Source organism: Silene latifolia, chromosome 2, assembly GCF_048544455.1.
Source record: "Silene latifolia isolate original U9 population chromosome 2, ASM4854445v1, whole genome shotgun sequence".
NCBI lineage: Eukaryota > Viridiplantae > Streptophyta > Magnoliopsida > Caryophyllales > Caryophyllaceae > Silene > Silene latifolia.
Genome location: NC_133527.1, coordinates 18,877,938 through 18,896,459, shown reverse-complemented (window position 1 = coordinate 18,896,459; position 18,522 = coordinate 18,877,938). Strand labels below are relative to the sequence as shown.

Sequence of the window (18,522 nt, the reverse complement as noted above, 5' to 3'; positions counted from 1 at the left end):
TGGAAATCAGATTATTACTGCAAATCAACACGCATAATTACACCCACGTCGCATGCTCATCACGCACAAGTATCATCTTCGTCGTCAGGTACGCGCTATCCTTTAGCGAATTATGTTGTTAATAATTGTTTTTCTGAGACTCACAAAGCTTTTCTAGCCAAAATTGATGAGCATAGAGAACCCAATTCTTATCACGAGGCAGCCCAGAGTGGACAGTGGCGTGATGCAATGCGAAAGGAAATTGATGCTTTAGAAAGAAATGGAACTTGGAAGATAGTGACGTTACCAGAAGGTAAGAAGCCGATTGGTTGCAAATGGGTCTATAAGATCAAGTACTTGTCAAACGGAAACATTGAAAGGTACAAGGCAAGGCTCGTAGCACAAGGCTTTACCCAAGTCGAAGGGGTTGATTTTCATGAGACTTATGCTCCCGTAGCAAAAATGACGAGTGTACGTTGTATGCTAGCCATTGCCGTGATGAAAGGTTGGAAGATAGAACAGTTAGACGTGAACAATGCGTTCCTTCATGGAGACCTTGATGAGGAAGTATATATGAGGATACCGCAAGGGTTTGAGAAAGGTGAAAAAAAATAAAGTTTGCAAATTAATGAAATCGCTTTATGGGCTAAAACAAGCTTCCCGCAATTGGTTTGCAAAATTGACAGAGTCAATGAAAAGGCACGGCTTTACTCAATCACTTGCGGATTATTCTTTATTCACACTTAATCGAGGTGGAATTTTTATTGGAGTACTCGTTTACGTTGATGATATGATTGTGGTTAGCAACAACGATGAGGCTTGTAGTAATTTCAAGATTTTCTTAGATAAGAAGTTTGGAGTGAAAGACTTAGGGCGACTCAAGTACTTCTTAGGAATTGAGGTAGCATACGGTAAAGATGGCCTATTTTTGAATCAAAGAAAATACGCAATGAATATTATTGAAGACAGTGGAATGGCAGGAGCTAAACCCGTGTATACCCCAATTCAGCCACGGCATACTCTAGCTCTAGCAAAGGGAGAGGTCTTGAAAGATGTCATGCAATACCGTCGCCTAGTTGGACGGTTAGTGTACTTGACAATCACACGCCCGGATCTTGTCTATGCTGTTCACATCTTGTCTCAATTCGTCAACGAACCTCGTAAGGATCATTGGGACGCTGCCTTAAGAGTCGTTCGTTATATTAAAAGGAGTCCGAGCAAAGGAATAGTTCTCCAGAAAATTGTGGATTTCCAATTGAGAGGCTATTGTGACTCGGATTACGCAAGTTGCCCGATTACTAGAAGGTCCTTAAGTGGATATTTCGTTTCCATTGGAAATTCTCCTATATCATGGAGAGCAAAGAAACAAGTGACGGTTGCAAAATCGACTGCAGAAGCCGAATATAGGGCGATGGGAGCTGCCACAAGTGAACTTATATGGCTCCGGTCCTTCTTAGCATCTTTCAGAATTTTTCACACCAAACCCATGCACCTATATTGTGATAATCAGGCGGCTCTGCACATTGCTAAAAATCCGGTTTTTCATGACCGAACCAAACACATCGAGATTGATTGTCACTTTATACGGCAACATTTAGTGTCTAACACGATCAACACGTTTCATGTCCGGAGCAAGGAGCAAATAGCAGACTTATTTACAAAGGCGCTTGGCGGAGAATCGTTTGATCATTTGCAGTTCAAGTTGGGCCTCGGTGTGACACCCTTAAATCTAGCCTTAATTAATTACGTAAATTCTACAGAAAAACTGGTAGGATATGTTTGTAATTGGTTCAACTAGCCAAAAACCTGTAATTTCAAAAATTTTCTAAACCAATCACAACATATCCAACATTCCCAAGAGGCGGGAGCCAAAACCTGCATTGCTAATGAGCTACTTTACATACATAGCTAATGATAAGAAAAAGTAAAGATACAAACCCAAAATAGAAAAGGGAGACATATGTCCCTTCAAATAATATACAAAACCAAAAGGTAAAAGGTTTACTAAAAGAATAGCCAAAAGCTAGGTCCAAGGTTCCTTGCTCACTAGCTCGTCTGTGACCCCAACAAAGCATCAACGACCTGTCAATCGCATTTTATACAAACACGAAAGCCACAATTCAGTGGGGAGTAACTTCGAGTCCTCCCAGCCACGAATCGTCAAAATTAATGTAACATGTAATGGAACATGTAAGCAATATGATAAACCATGTAATTATCATATAATCTAACCTATGACCCCTAAACTGACCAAACTAAACTATCATGTGAATCATATAACAATTAGTAATCCAAACTCTATCAACCATAGCCGGCTTGCATCTCACCTTCTATGATTCATAGAATCATCAAACAAGAAAGGGCAATATATCAAAGACAGGCATAAGTTCTTAGTACGGTCAATAGTCACTTTGTAACTCGAGTCTATACCACGAGGTAGGGAAGGTAATCGAACCGGTATCTTGGCTCAGCGGTTAATATTAATAAAACATGGCCAAGAGACAACACAACCCTAGCCTAAAATCTGCGCAGACCTAGACATGCGGATACACACCACCGCACCCAAGACCCACAACTTTTTTTTAAAACAAAGTGAAGTGAGTACCCTAAGGAGTCCACCAAAGGGTTGGCTAGTACTTAAGCTGACCCCATACTATCAAAATAAGTACCTGAGGTCATGCCCCAAATTGGATATAAATCCACTAGTCAGGAACACAAAGGCTATCAAGCAGTGAACATATACTCGTCAAAGACTATAAAGACCTATCTATGATGAAGGCCGAAATACTCACCTAGGACCTAGTCCCAGCTAGTCCCAGCTTGAATACTTTAGCCCACACCACACAAAACTCACCACACAAGTCAAGTAAGACACCCACTTAAACTTAAGAGGGCAAAAAGTCCTACTTACCAACATAAATTCTAACATTCTATCATGTGAAAGGCTATATAAATGTCTATTCAGCAGATAAACCAACAGAATCCTCAATACAAATTTCCAATTCTAACAATATTATCCAAATTAAAGGCTTCAGGGAATCTAGGGCCGTTTCTACAATATAAGAAGCTACTTAAATTCAACTAACTACACATGTGGAATAAAGATATAATAAATGGCCTAAAACAAGAAAAAGGCCGATTATCTAAATCATTCAACCGAATTTTTACCCGCAACCCCAGCCCTGCGACAGGTACGGGTCAAATTGTGGCTGACCAATCACTCAATTAACTGACATCGCATCGGTCAAAGGGACTAAGGCTCGCTTTTATCAATCAACAAAACATTACAATTATCCCTATACAATTCATTTTGAGCCTATTATTTACAAATTCATTTTGTAAACTATCCTAACATGTGATAACTATTAACATAAGCATAGTTTTACCATTAACATAACTTTTATTACTTATATGATTCAATTCCTAAAGTGTACTCATACTAACTATGTCATTAATAAACCTGAAATGACAAATTTTGCAAGGAAAACCGCGAAACAAGCAACGGACCGACCCGGGCCAGCCGTGGCTAGCCGTGGGCACGCCACGACAGCTGCCGCCTCTGCTTTGCCCGTCCCCCTACACCACCCTTTTTTTCCATTTTTGTTTAGTAAAAGACCGTCTGAACATTAATTAATCGTTCCCAATTAAACTTTGTTAATTTAAACTAACAAAAGGCGTAAATTAAACATGCATGCAACAAATTTTACATGTGAAAACTACTATTCAAACAAAAATCACCAAACATACAAAAACAACAAAGATTGTGACGATAATTCGTCGAGTAACTCGAAATATGTTACCTTAAGCTAGAAAATGAGCAATTAGCACCTCAAAACCGAAACCCTAACAACAACTAGCCGCTATCCTCTACAATATACGAGTCCCCGAACTCGTCCTCCAATTCTTCACCTAAATAAACAATTAAAACACAAAGATAAGTATATATAAACCGAAATTTCCGAAAATTGGTCTTAACACAACTTCAAGAAAACTGAAATTAAATTATACCAAGTTGTAGATCGCGACGAGAGGATTCCGGAAAGGTAAATTTCGTGAAAAACCGATAAGAAACGAACAAATTATGGCCAAAACAGCTTGAATTTTTGTTGAAATGTTTTTGGTTGAGTTTGAATGTTGATGAACAAAGAAAAAAACCAGAAAAATGAAGAAAGGAAGGGGTGGTGCGCGTGAAGGGAGAAAGGAAAGGAGGAAAGGAAGGTGCGGGATTTTTAGTCGGGATTTTTACGAGTCGGTTTTGACTCGTTTCAATAATAATTAAATCCGTAAGTCAAACGCAAATTCCGTCAAGACCAAAGTTTTTAAACACGAGATTACAAGAAAATTGAGTATTCATACGACCCACTTCCAATTTCGTTTACCCAACGTTCAAAAGAATTGTCATTTTCCCCCCGATACGCCCTTATTTCGAAATAAAAAGTTTTACACGGTTTAAACTATTTTTAAACATTTCGAAACTATCAAAATAAATACTTTTCTTCAAAATATAATAAAATTATATTTCTTTGAATTATTTTTACTTTAATTACTTTAAATATCAAATTTTATTTGATTAATAAATTATTTTCGAAATATATTAACGGTCCGAAATTACGGGGCGTTACACTCGGTTTACCAAGAGCTCCAACTTGAGGGGAAGTGTTAGAATATGGATACGAGATATCCATATTATGCTGAGATATGATGCACTAACCAATTAATACGTATACTATCTTCCTTGTATATATTAGGCATAGTTTGTTATTTTGGTTACCTTATTAGTAATAGTCAATATTCTTTTGCCTAATTAGTAGGATGTAGCTAGGAGTATATATGTTGTATATTGTACGCATGTTTTGGCAATGAGAAAATCATCTTAATTCTTCCCAGACTCTTATATTCCACATAAAATAATGAATATAATATTATTATTAATATTAAATATGACTTAATTTTAAAATGTGTGGTTTTTCGGCTAAAAAAAACGATAGAATAAAAGACGTCATAAACCTTTCTCTGATCCGTATCTTAGATTACTAACCCTAACCTGACCCGAGCCTCGTATAACTCGATTCTCATTCAACCCGATTAGTACAACCCGTCCCTGGACCCAACCCGTTTGACAGGTACTCAAGTAGTCTAGGCCTTATCAATTATTAGAAGGTGCTGCTAGGAAACCAAATCATAGCAAACAATTAATTTCTTATACTCAAAAGTCAAAGCTCAAAAAGGACTCTTGTGATATAAGCATGTTATACGGAGTATTTCCTTAATTATTTATTTTTCCTTTGGTACAATTAGGTTTCCTTATCTTTATAACTAGTATAGATCCCGCGCGAATGCGCGATTTTGTAGATAGGTATATTAGAGAAAATAATAATTATACTAATATTATTTAACTCCATTTGACATTTTATTATGCAATTTACTATTAGTGATGTTTTGTATTAAGAGGTATAAAAAAATGGTTCAACACTTCTAATTCATATAAGATTTCTGGTTTCTTGAAACAACTTTGTTAACTTTGTTTAAAAAAATATTATTATTATAGCATTATATGAATTTATATCCACCAAAAACGTAATATAACTGTTAATTAATGTCTTTAATAATACAATCAGATAAGATATGTGTTATAATATGGAGTATATACTTATGTATGTATGTTAAATAAAAAAATTAACTGAAATTTAAACGTTTCACATAGTATTAAGTAAAGATAGATAATAAGTTAAAGTGTAAGGAAAAAAATAGGCTAGAATAGGTTAGAATTATAAATTTACTAAACTAAACAGTTAGGCCCAATTGTAGATATGACATAATTTAAGCCCAATTATAGAGTAATTTTCATTTAGGCGGGAAAATATTGGAGGTTTCTTATTCTTTTAGTTTAAGGGGGATTGTAAATAAATTTAGATTTCCAAAATACCGCCTAAAACCTCCAACCGTGAAAACATAGCTGATTATATATTTATACTAGATTTAATGCCCGGGCAATGCCCGGGCCATTTGGTAAAGTCTTTACAATTAATTGTTACATCTTCAAAATCAACTATGACGATGTCTTGTCCATAATGGTTAAGATGAAGCACAAATACTTAGCAGAGATGATATCTCAGTAAGTTATTGAGTGATCACTCTAACTCGTTTTTTTATCATCTTATTGTTATCGTGGGGGCAAAGTAACTCTTTATACTTATATTATATTCATAATAAGTGTACGATATAAAGGCTTTTAGGTTTTGTTCTTTTCGGCTAAAAAAAGCTGAACTGATCTGAAGGTAGCTGAAGTAAAAGTTAATTTTTGAAACATGAGTTGAACTGAACTGAATGTAGCTGAAATAAGAGTTAGGCCTTTTTCTTCCTTGGTTGAATAAAGCTGAGCTGAATTGAATGAAACTGAGTTGAACTGAATAAAGCTGAACTGAACAGAACTAAATGAAACTGAGCTGAACTGAATTTAGCTGATGTTCCGGGTGTAATTCCGAAGCAGTTATTTGCTACCACTCGTGGCTTGTAGAATGACGTCTTTGACTGAATCTTCCTCTCGGTCTCCTGAAACAATGAACAAACTGAGGGCTCGGCTTTGTACCGAGCGAACTCACTCCGACGCTCAAGTCAGTAAACTTAAAAGGATTAAGTCGTGTGTTACTTGGCGAAGTATATATTGTAGAGAGATAAGGAAGATATTACCAGATTATGAGGTGTTTAGGTTATATTTTTGGATCCTTTCCTCAATGAGGGTTGAGGAGTATTTATAGACTTTCACCTTTTGTCACGTAGTGGCCAAGTGGCTAGCAGGAGGAAAGACTGATCTACCCTCGGCCGAGGGACCCATGGCAGGCCGGCGGGCCCTGTTGACTCGCCGCCGAGGGGTCTTGGATATGAGTACGCGGGTATGTGCCCCGGCTGGCTGGTTGCCTGGCCGAGACCCAAGTGACAGGCCGACAGGCTGCGTCGGTTAGGCTGTCTAAGTCGTTGACTTGCTGTGGATATCTTTGACCTTGCTCAATATGTTGACTCGGTCAGCGGGTGCAGAATATGCCCCATCAATTTGCCCCCAGCGTAGTCTATGCCGTGGTATGGACCTTCGATGAGTGTTAAGCGTATTCTGCGCAAGTTGAAATTTTTCTGCCCCGGCTTTTTCTACCTCGGCTTGGTTCTGCTTAGGCCGTACCGTATCATATCCCCCCTCCACATGGATGTGTAATGGACATCAGATGTGGAAAAGAAAGTGGCGCTGGCCGAGACCGAGGTTGCCCCCAGCCGGTGCTGCCAAGCTTGGTTGAATCAGTGGGCCGTTGGGCAAGTAGATACCAAGGAGCGTGTTGAAGAAGATACGTCGATTGGTATTCTGTCAAGCAGCGTGTTGAAGAAGCTTTGTAACTGTTTGTCGATTGACATTCCATGGCTGCATGCTTGACATGTGTCTCGTTGCTGATTGGTTGACGCTTCATGAGCTTGCCCTGATTGGTCAGATTGAGTGGGCTTTGCCCTATAAATAGGAGAGTTAGCCCCTGAATTTGGCCTTCCAAATTCATTTTCTCAAAAAAATTTCTTCTTCTTGCTTAACTTTGACGAAATTTCTCTCCAGTCTTCAGAATTGTTACTTCGGCGTAGCACTTTTTTTCAAGGTAAACAAACAAATTTTCCAACTTTTAATAGTTAAGTTTTTTGTTGTGAACATGTCTTCTGCTGATGCCGGACCTAGTTACACTGCGCCGGGAGGTTCCCCGTCGCGTCTTGACGAAGAGGAGGCACTAGCCGCCGTCCCGCTAAGGTCCGGGGGTCCTAGGTCTCCTTCTCCTGAGGTTGATCCAAACGTTTTGGAGGAATGGGAGGATGAGGATGATGATGTTGATGATGACGGTGATGATGTGGAAAGGGCTCATTCTGATGACGAGAGACCGTACGTCATGGATCACGGCGAGGCCTGTAAGATCGGCCCTGACCGTGTTTGGACCCACAAGTTTGCCAGTTGTTCTGGTCCTGACTTTTTCGAACGTCACTTCTCCTTCGGCGGGGAGTATAGTATTGTTATTCCCAAAGAGGGTCAGGCTGTCTGTTGCTCTCCTCCGGGGTGCATCGGCGTGTACATGAGACACCTGGAGTATGGGCTCTGGTTTCCTCTCAATGTATACGTTGCTAACATTATTAAAGCCATGAACGCGCGTGGGCACACCGCATCCGTTGGCCGTTAGGACGATCATTGGTTTTGTGTGGCTATGCTAGTTCAAGGGGGAGATTCCGACGGTGAACCTATTCCGTCGGCTTCATCACCTTCGACTGAACGTCGCCGGTGGCAGGGAGTGGTATAGCGTGCAGACGGAACCGGGTTACGTCTCCGTTGATAAGCTTTCTTCCTGCAAGGACTGGAAGGCGCGGTGGGTATACATCGAGGTGCCGGATGATTATCCACTGCCCCGGTCCTTCCAGCACCAAGTCAATTTGCGGTGCGAGAGTAAGGGGGAGCATGACAAATGGGTCTCCTGGAGTAAGCTTAAGATGGACGCCAGCATGGTCCCTCTTAATGCAGATGAGAAGCGGGCGATGAGGCTGTTTGAGACTGAGAAGGATGGGTCGCCGAAGGGATGGATGCCCCCGACTCAGATCATTCTTCAAGACGAGCCACTCTGCCACGTCGGCCTCATACCGGCCCTAGCACAGGGTGAGTGGGGTCGGTGTGAGGCCTATCTCTGCTTTTAATGTTTCTGTTTCTTGAACTTTGATTTATTTCTTTTACTTAACTCTTGCTTCGTTTCCTTTGCAGACCGTTTTGGCCCAGATCTGTCTGAGGAATTTCTCTTGAAGATTGGGCTTGACAAAGGCAAGAACGTTCTTGAGAAGCATCCGAAGGCCGATAAAAGTGATCGCAGACCGGCGCCAACCGACCTTATGGACCAGGAGTTGAAGGGCCTAGATACGACGGCGGCCCAGACGAAGGTTGCTAGTAACATACCGCGCCGAACTCGAAAAACAAAGTCTTCGGCGGCGACGGCGTCGACATTAGTTCCACCTCCACTCCCTTCAGTCCAAAAGGAGACTGTGGAGATCGTCGATATCACCGCCGAGGATGAGGTCACTGTGGCAATGGAATCTCCTCTCTTACGCAAGAGGAAAGAGACTGTTGCTGCCGCTGCTGCTGTTGCTACTTCTACCGAGGCCGGCAAAGAAATGGGTCCTCCGGCCAAGAAGGCCAAGCCTGGTACAGATCTATCCTGTAGCTCAGACTTAGCCGGTTCATTAGGCGTTCCTGATGACAATTTCTCTGGTATGTCCACATATGTTGACACAGATACCTTGATTGAATTTTTTGTAGATCCGCCGCCGCCGTCTACCGGTCCTTCTGAACGGCGTGCTGAGAAGTGGCCTGCGCAGATGGGTGGCAAAGATGCCACCGTCGTTTCCTCCTTCCCGAAGCCTACCCCCGCCCAGATTAGGTCGGAGGGTCTGAGTTTGTCCAGGATGCTGTCGAAGTGGACTGAGGTGGCCGGTGCTCACATTGTGGAGCAGGAGAAGGTTATGGCCGAAGTTGCCCCACAGCTCGAGCGGCTCAGGCTCGAGGTCGCTGTTGCGAAGAAGGAAGCTGAGGGAGCCAAGGCTGAGGCTAAAAAGGCGGTCCTTGCTGAGCGAAAACTTAGGGAGGATGCCGAAAAGGCAGTCCTTGCTGAGAAAGCCAAGGCTGAGGTTTCGGCGGCTGAAGCCGCTAAGCTGCTGGAGGAGCGTAACGAGCTTCGGGCCGTCGCCGACTTCAATTCTAAGAAGAGGGAGGAATGGAGGTCCATGTTTCAGGCCCAGGGGAAGGTGGTTCGGAATAAGGAGGCTATCATCGCCCAGAGGGAGGAGGACATTGAGACGCTCCAAAGCGTTGTCCTTCCTAAAATATGCGCCCAGTACCGGGACCTGGCCGAAGAGGCCGCCAGGGAGGTGATAGGGGAGCTCTTTCTTGATGGCTCCTTTCCGTGGCAAAAATTTGACGAGCTGTTGGATGATAAGCTCGAAGCTAAGGAGAAGGCCGCGGAGGCGAAGGCTGCGGAGGAGGCAGCGGTGAAGAAGGAGAAAGAGGAGGCTACGGAGAAGGCGGCCCACGCTGAAAAGGTGAAGGCGGCCAAGGAGGAAGCTGAGAGGCTAAAGGCAGCTGAAGCTGAAGCTGCCAAGTCACCTTCTGGGTCGCCCACCAAAGATGATGCTGCTGATGTCGCCGGTGGCGAGCAAAGAACAGTATAGGGAGACGGGCGGTCGTCACCGGTTCACACGGCATCTCGGATAGCTTCACTGTGTTCGGGGCCAATTATTAAGCCTTTCCTCCCTGCCATCTTTTGGCGCTTCATATGATATGTCTGTAACCTTTTGCTCTTCTTTTCCTTGCTTTTTTGTAAAACTTTGGTAGGTTGTGTTCTGGCTTATCCCTATGGGGACGGCCGTCGTCTGTATTCTCTTTACTTGTAATCATTTTTTTAATAAAGCTTGTTTATTGGCCCTCGGCTTGGTCGGGGCTTTGATCACAATCCTTCACTTGTCTTCTTGCGTTATTAATTGAGCGCTTTTTCGTTTTTACCTTCGGCCTGGCCGAGGCAGTTATAATGCGTATCTCAACTGTGTTTAACGTCTTTTTTAAACATGTTGGCATGTTGGTCGCTTCCTCTTTCACTCTCGGTCTGGCCGAGGCGTCCGATTTGCGCTTCCCAACCGCCGCTGTGAACATGTTAGCGTATCGACCGTTGTGTCCCCTACCAGGCCTTCGGTTGGCCGAGGCGACTAGAAGTTACGGCGCGACAGCATTCGTATCTGTAGACATATTGATCGCTTCCTCTGCCAGGCCTTCGGTTGGCCGAGGCGGCTAGAATTGCGTCTCAACTGTACTTATACGTTCCTATAGCATGTTGGTCGCTTTCGCGAGTATCAATCGCTATGTTTGTAGTGATCGCCGTGGCGTCTACTTCTTGGGGTGACTTTGCCGGCTTGGGCGTGGCGTCTCTACCTCGATATGACTACGGAGGGGATAAACACTTTGATGGAAAACTTGGATGATTCTTAATTAGATATAAACACGCGTTGGGGTGCCAACAACTGTTTTGGACACCTCCGCCGCTATACAAAGTATTTCCTGAGATTGTCAGTGTTCCAATGGCTCATCAAAGGCATACCCTCCATGTCTGTCAGCCGGTATGTACCCGGCCTCATTTCTTCAACCACTTTGTAGGGACCCTCCCAGTTGGCCGTCAATTTACCATGAATGTTTCCTTTGTTGGTGGCGGCCGACTTTCTTAGGACTAGATCCCCTACTTTTAAGTCCCTTTTGTGGACTCGTCGGTTGTAGGCTCTTCTCATTCGGTTTTGATATACTTCCAAGTTGAGGCGTGCTGTATCTCGGCTTTCTTCGACCAGGTCTAGGGAGGTTCTCAGACCTTCCTCATTTTCAACCGGGTTAAAGGTGGCCGTTCTGAATGTCGGCACCGTTGCTTCAATTGGCAGGACTGCTTCGGACCCGTAGACTAGGTGGAATGGACTGTACCCCGTTGCTTCTTTCTCCGTGGTTCTAAGGGACCACAGGACGCCGGGTAGTTCATCGGCCCATCTTCCCTTTAGGTCTTCAACTTTCTTCTTCAAACCGTTGAGGATTGTTTTATTGGTCGCCTCCTCGCTTTGTCCGTTGCTCTGTGGGTGGCAGACGGAGGAGTATGCAAATTTGATACCAAGTTCTTCCAACCAGCTCATTATTGTGTCACTCCAAAACTCTCGGCCGTGGTCAGATACCATGACTTGGGGTAACCCAAAACGAGTTATGACATTTTCCCAGATTACCTTTCTTACGGCCGCCGTCGTCTTCGCAGGCACCGCCACAGCTTCAATCCATTTGGTGAAGTAGTCAATGGCGACAATCAAGTACTTTCTTCCTCCGGATGCCGTTGGAAATGGCCCTAGTAGATCCATCCCCCACTGTGCAAAAGGAAGGGGACTAAGTACCGGTTGCAGGTCTCGGGAAGGTGCATGTATCACCGGAGCATGCATTTGACAGTTGTTGCACTTTTTGGTTTTGGCTCTGGAATCCTCAAGCATGGTGGGCCAGAAGTAGCCGGCTCGGAGAGCTTTGTGGGCTAACGTTCTCGCCCCTATATGATGTCCACAGATGCCTTCGTGAATCTCTGTCAGTATTAGCTCCGCGTCGGCTGGGCCGACACATTTCAAGAGTGGCCTTATCACGGACCTCCTGTACAATTCCCCTTCAAACACCAAGTACCTTGCTGCGATCCTCTTTATCTTCTGCGAGAGACTGCGATCCTACGGTAACTCACTTGTCAGTTTGTACTTCATTATCGGAGTCATCCACGTCGTCTCGGCCTCTATGTCACCTACCATGCAGAGTGTGTCAGTGATGCTTTTAGTATTCCTGATATCCACTAGTATGGTTCGGCTGACATTCTTGATGATTGAACTGGCAAGTTTTGAGAGAGCGTCGGCTCGGTTGTTCTCAGATCTGGGAACGTATTGGATTTGGAAAGATTTCAATTTTCTTTGTGTCGGCTTTACCCTTTCCGGTATCTTACCATCCCGTCGTCCCCGAGCTTCATACTCTCCTCGATTTGGTTAGTAACCAACGGTGAGTCTGTCTTCAACACAATGTGTTCTGCTCCGGCAGCTCTAGCTAGCTCGACTCCAGTTATCACCGCCTAGTATTCGGATTCGTTGTTTGAGGCCGAGAAGGTGAATTTCAAGGCGTACTCAAACTCGTCCCCGTTTGGGCTGATGATAAGGATGCCGGCGCCTGCGCTGTTCATCGTGGAGGACCCATCGGTGAATACTTCCCATACTCCGGGGTTTGGCTCTTCTTGATATGTGCACTCGGCCAGGAAGTCTGCAAGTGCCTGTCCCTTTATCGAGGGTCTTGGCTTGTATTGAATGCCGAAGCCGGATAGCTCTACCGCCCATTTGATGAGCCTGCCGGATTGCTCAAATTTTTCCAATGCTTTCTCCAATAGTTGGTCGGTTAAGACCGTCACGGGATGTGCGTCGAAGTAAGGTTTCAGTTTCCTTGCGGCAACGACGACAGCAAAGGCTGCTTTTTCAATCAGCGGATAATTTCTTTCGGCGGGCAACAATGTATGGCTGACAAAGTAGATTGGGTGTTGCTGTTTGTCTTCTTCTCTGATGATCACGGCACTGACCGTGGCCGAGGTAACTGCTATGTATAGATATAGCGTCTCCCCGAAAGATTGGCACAGACGGGGTTGGGAGAGTTTGAAGATGAGCTTTCAGTTGCCTGAAAGCTGTGCTCTGTTCCTCCCCCCAACTGAAGTCTTTATTCCCCTTTAACACTTTGAAGAATGGGGTGCTCTTGTCGGCTGACCGAGAGATGAAACGGGCTAGAGCCGCCATCCTCCCGGTCAGCATCATAACCTCTTTTCGATTCCGCGGCTCCGGCAGGTCCAGGATTGCTTGGACTTTCTCTGGATTGGCATCAATTCCCCTGGCGCTGACAAGTACGCCGAGGAACTTACCTGCCCGGACACCGAAGTTGCATTTCATTGGGTTAAGTTTCATCTTGTATTTCCTTAGTGAACAAAATGTCTCGTGTAAATCGGCTAAGTGCTCGCTGTCAGACTTGCTTTTTACAATAGCATCGTCGACGTAAGCCTCAATGTTTCGCCCTTTTTGATTTTGGAACACTTTGTCCACCAGCCTTGTGTAAGTTGCGCCGGCGTTCTTCAAACCGAACGGCATCATTTTATACATGTATGTGCCGTTACTGGTGATAAATGCGCATTTAGGCATGTCTTCCTCGGCCATGAATACCTGATGATACCCTGAGAAGGCGTCCAGCAGGCTCAGCATAGTGTAGCCTGCCGTAGCGTCGATTAAACTATCTATTCGAGGCAAGGGATAGCAATCTTTGAGGCACGCTTTATTAAGATTGGTAAAATCTACACACATCCTCCACGCCCCCGATGACTTCCTCACCATTACAACATTAGCTAACCACTCAGGATAAGTACAAGGCATAATAAAGCCCGCCGCTAGTAATTTATCTACCTCGGCTTTGATGGCCTCATCCTTCTCGGCTGAGGAGTTCCTCATCTTCTGCTTGACAGGGCGAGCGGTGGAGAGCACGTTCAGCTTGTGAACAATGACCTCCCGGCTCACGCCTGGCATCTCGACTGCTGAGTAAGCGAAGACGTCTTTGTTCTTCCTCAGCAGGTCTAGGAGAGCGGCCCTGAATTTCGGCTCCAGGTTGACACCGACAGTTACGGTGCGCCCTGGGTCAATTTCCACTTCTTCGGTCTCGGCTCCTTCGACCATGCCGACAGTTGCATCCATGAGGTCGCCCTCCTGTTGTAAGGATGGGCTATTCCCCTTCTCTGGCTTCTTGGCCACTTTGAGGGATTGCATGTTGCATCCTCTGGCAGATATCTGGACGTTGACTACCTCGTCCTTCTCGTCCTTTGAGACGAGCTTGTGCGCTTCCCCCTGGTCCGAGACATACATCAGTGTCAGGGCCCGGATGGACATTACTGCATCGGCCTCGCTCAGAGTGACTCGGCCTATGAGAACGTTGTAGGCGGACGAGCCGTCAATGACAACGAACTTAGCTAGGACATTCTTAGCCGCATTCCCCTCGCCGAACATCACCGGCAGTCTGATTGACCCCAGGGGTACCAGGCCGGCCCCGGAAAAACTGTACAACGGATTGGTGCAGGGGCTCAAGTCCTCGACCTTCAAACCGAGGTTGAGAAAGCACTCTCTGAACATGATGTTCGTGTAGGCGCCTGTGTCAATCAGGCACCTCTTGACCAGGTGGTTGGCTATGTCCAAGTGGACTACAAGGGGGTCGTTGTGCGGGGCGATGACTCCCTCGTAGTCCTTCTTTCCAATAGTCATATCGGGGATGTTGGAAGCGGGGATCGCTGTTTTGAGCACAAAGTTGATGGCCTGATACAGCTCGTCCAGGTGCCGTTTGTGCCCATGAGCGGACCCACCGTTCTCGTTGCCCCCAATGACAACATGAATTACTCCTATCCGTTCAAAGACGGATTTTTTATTTGAGCCGCCGGTATCAGTCTTTTGGCCTCCGGCAACATATTTACTGAGGCTCCCCTTCCGGATCAGCTCTTCAATGGCATTCTTCAGATGCCGGCAGTTGTCAGTTAAGTGACCGGTGTGGCCGTGGTACTCAAAAGATCGCGGCTCGTGTCACCGTCCCCCTCGGCACAGGGAGGCCTTTCCCACTTCTGACCCTCGTTCTTGCTCAGGGCGAAGACCTCGGCAGCAGATACGACCAGGGGGGTGTGACCATTGTACCGTTTTTGGTAGTACGGTCCCGAACTCCCCCCGGCGCCCGCCGAGTTCTGTCTCCTGGCGGATTTGTCAGACCGCGACCTATTATTGTCACGGCATCTTTCATCCGGGTTGTCCTCCCGGCGGCTCTTACTCTCTGAGTGCCCGGCCTCGCTGGGGCCTACCCAGGTTTTGTGGTAGTCCTCCACCTTTATGGCTTGGTCGGCCAGTTTCCTGGCGGAGTCTAGGCTCAGGCCTCCGCACTTGATGAGCTCATTTTTTAAGTCCCCTCTTGGGAGGCCTTTCATCAGTGCGAAAGCCGCCAGTTCGTTGTTCAGCTCACGAATCTGCTGAACCTTGGCGTCGAACCTCTTGACATAACTTCGGAGAGACTCGCCTCCCTCCTCTTTGATAGTCAGGAGATCCGATGTCTCGACGGCCCTCCTCTTATTGCAAGAATACTGGGCCAAAAATATGTCCCTTAGGTCGCCATAACAGTATATCGACCCATTGGGTAGCCCCTTGTACCAGCTTTGTGCCATCCCATGCAGGGTCGTTGGGAAGACACGGCACCAAACCTCATCAGCCGCTCCCATACCGACATGTAAGACTCGAAAGCCTCGGCATGGTCGGTTGGGTCGCTTTCTCCTTTGTATGATATGGGTGGCAACTTTAGTTTAGTCGGCACCGGGACTTCTAGGACGTGGCGCCGAGGGGCTGCGCCACGTGTCGAACGACACGCGGCGATCGGCTCCTCGCATCCCTAGTCCGGCTCCTCTCCCGTGGCGGGAAGGGCTTCTTCTCCGACTCGGTGAGTCGGGCTTCTTCTCCGACTCGGTGAGTCGGACTTCTTTCACTCCTCTGGGGCGAGGCCTCGTCGGTCTTTGCGGCGACGCTATCCTCCCGCGAGTGCGGGAATGACTCAGGTCTACCACTAGCACTCTGGGCTCCCCCGGCGTCTTGACAGGGTCAGCTTCCTCCAATGCTCCGTTCAAGTCTCTCGGAGTCACATTTTGGGCCCTGGTCTCCTGTGCGGGTGCCGCCGCTCTTGTCGGAGTGACAGTGTGAGTCGGCGTGCTACCCATTAGGTCCAGGAGTAGCTTCAGTTTAGCTGCATCAACCACATGTCCCATGATGGTGACTTGGTCGGCGGCGCGGTGTATCTCGTATTATTGGCATCCCGTACGCCGGTTGAATTACTCGGCGGTGGGGGCTGCACAACCCCAAATTGTGGACGGTATCATCTTGGCAGAATTCGGTTTCGTCAGTCACAAATACTTCTTGTTGTTTCGACATCTTCTTAGCTTTTCGGGTGGGTTTTTTTTTTGTGTTTTTTTTTGTTTGGGAATGAATGTGACTAGCTTCTAGTATCTTCCCCACAGACGGCGCCAATTGTTCCGGGTGTAATTCCGAAGCAGTTATTTGCTACCACTCGTGGCTTGTAAAATGACGTCTTTGACTGAATCTTCCTCTCGGTCTCCTGAAACAATGAACAAACTGAGGGCTCGGCTTTGTACCGAGCGAACTCACTCCGACGCTCAAGTCAGTAAACTTAAAAGGATTAAGTCATGTGTTACTTGGCGAAGTATATATTGTAGAGAGATAAGGAAGATATTCCCAGATTATGAGGTGTTTAGGTTATATTTTTGGATCCTTTCCTCAATGAGGGTTGAGGAGTATTTATAGACTTTCACCTTTTGTCACGTAGTGGCCAAGTGGCCAAGTGGCTAGCAGGTGGAAAGACTGATCTACCCTCGGTCGAGGGACCCATAGCAGGCCGGCGGGCCCTGTTGACTCGCCGCCGAGGGGTCATGGATAAGAGTACGCGGGTATGTGCCCCGGCTGGCTGGTTGCCTGGCCGAGACCCAAGTGACAGGCCGACAGGCTGCGTCGGTTAGGCTGTCTAAGTCGTTGACTTGCTGTGGATATCTTTGACCTTGCTCAATATGTTGACTCGGTCAGCGGGTGCAGAATATGCCCCATCAGCTGAAATAAGAGTTAATTTGTGAAGTAATGAGTTGAACTGAATAGAGTTGAACTGTACTGGAATAAACTAAAATTAAACCAGAAAGAACAAATACTAATTTATGAAAAGATGAGTTGAACTGTATTGAATGAAGTGAGCAAAATGAGAGTGCCATTGTACATGCTATCTCGCATATAAATAATACATAATGATAATAGTATGTAAAGTTAGTGATGGATAAGGAACATAAATATACAACGAAACCCGATAAAATACTATAGTTGTTAATAAAAAATTAGGTAAGTAAGATGGTAATCTACTCATTTGCAAATCTCTTACTCGTATGTTTTAGGACCCATTACACGGTTGGAATGAAAATAAAGGTTGTGGATTAGTATTATCACAAATTCTCGTTATAGACGGACACTATCCGTCTATACGTATAGACGGATACCATTTTCTCTCACAAAATACTCATTTGCCATAAAGTGGGAAGCACATGGGGGTGCCCCACCTTGTCCCCCTACCCATTTTATTAGAGGTCTTTACCCGTCTGTTCGCCCCACCCGTCTATACCAAGACCTATTCTACTATTATATATATGTAGTTGTTATTACCCTTTTGTTTACTACTCAACTTCTTGTTATAGGGAAAATTATCTTATCTTATTATGAGGTTTTTTAATTTTCTTTTTTATCTTTTCTTTATCTTTTTATAATTACAATAATTACTATTAGAATGTAAATATGTAAATATTTATTTAGCGTATCTTGTAGATATCGTATCATATATTCTGTATCTTGTAAACTCTATATATACTTTCATAATATACTCATACCCTTTGAGGGGATGACATTCAATCTAACATGGTATCAAGCCTAGGTCAAAATTAAACCCTAGCCGATCCGTTTTCTTTTTTCCTGTGTCCGGCCGCTCATCCCCGCCGCCGCCACCTCTCACAAAAAATGTCTGGTGATGCCTCAACCACGACTCCACCACCCAAACCTAGCCTTCACCCTGTGTTTACCGTCTCCAATATTCAAAACAAGGTCCGCACCCTCGACGGAACGAAGGTCACGTACGCATCTTGGGTCCGTCTCTTTACCCTTCACGCTCGTGGCTACAAGGTCCTCTCGCACATCGACGGCACACCTCCACCGTCAGAAACTGCCGAGGGCTATGATGAGTGGGTCGAGGTCGATGCTCACGTTCTTCAATGGATTTATGGAACGATGAGTGACGATCTTCTTCCACGCGTGTTAGAGGATGAATCGACCGCGTATGAGGCATGGAAACGGGTTGAGAAC

General features: G+C 45.5%; 1 long non-coding RNA gene across 1 annotated transcript; it reads right to left on the bottom strand.

The window, feature by feature from the left end:
* Positions 1–1,878: 1,878 nt before the first annotated feature.
* LOC141628620 (uncharacterized) lies at positions 1,879–4,093 on the bottom strand. The gene is made up of 3 exons (XR_012537161.1): positions 3,988–4,093; positions 3,780–3,888; positions 1,879–2,061 (listed from the first exon to the last, which is right to left on the bottom strand). It is a non-coding gene; the product is annotated as an uncharacterized LOC141628620 (long non-coding RNA).
* Positions 4,094–18,522: the final 14,429 nt, after the last annotated feature.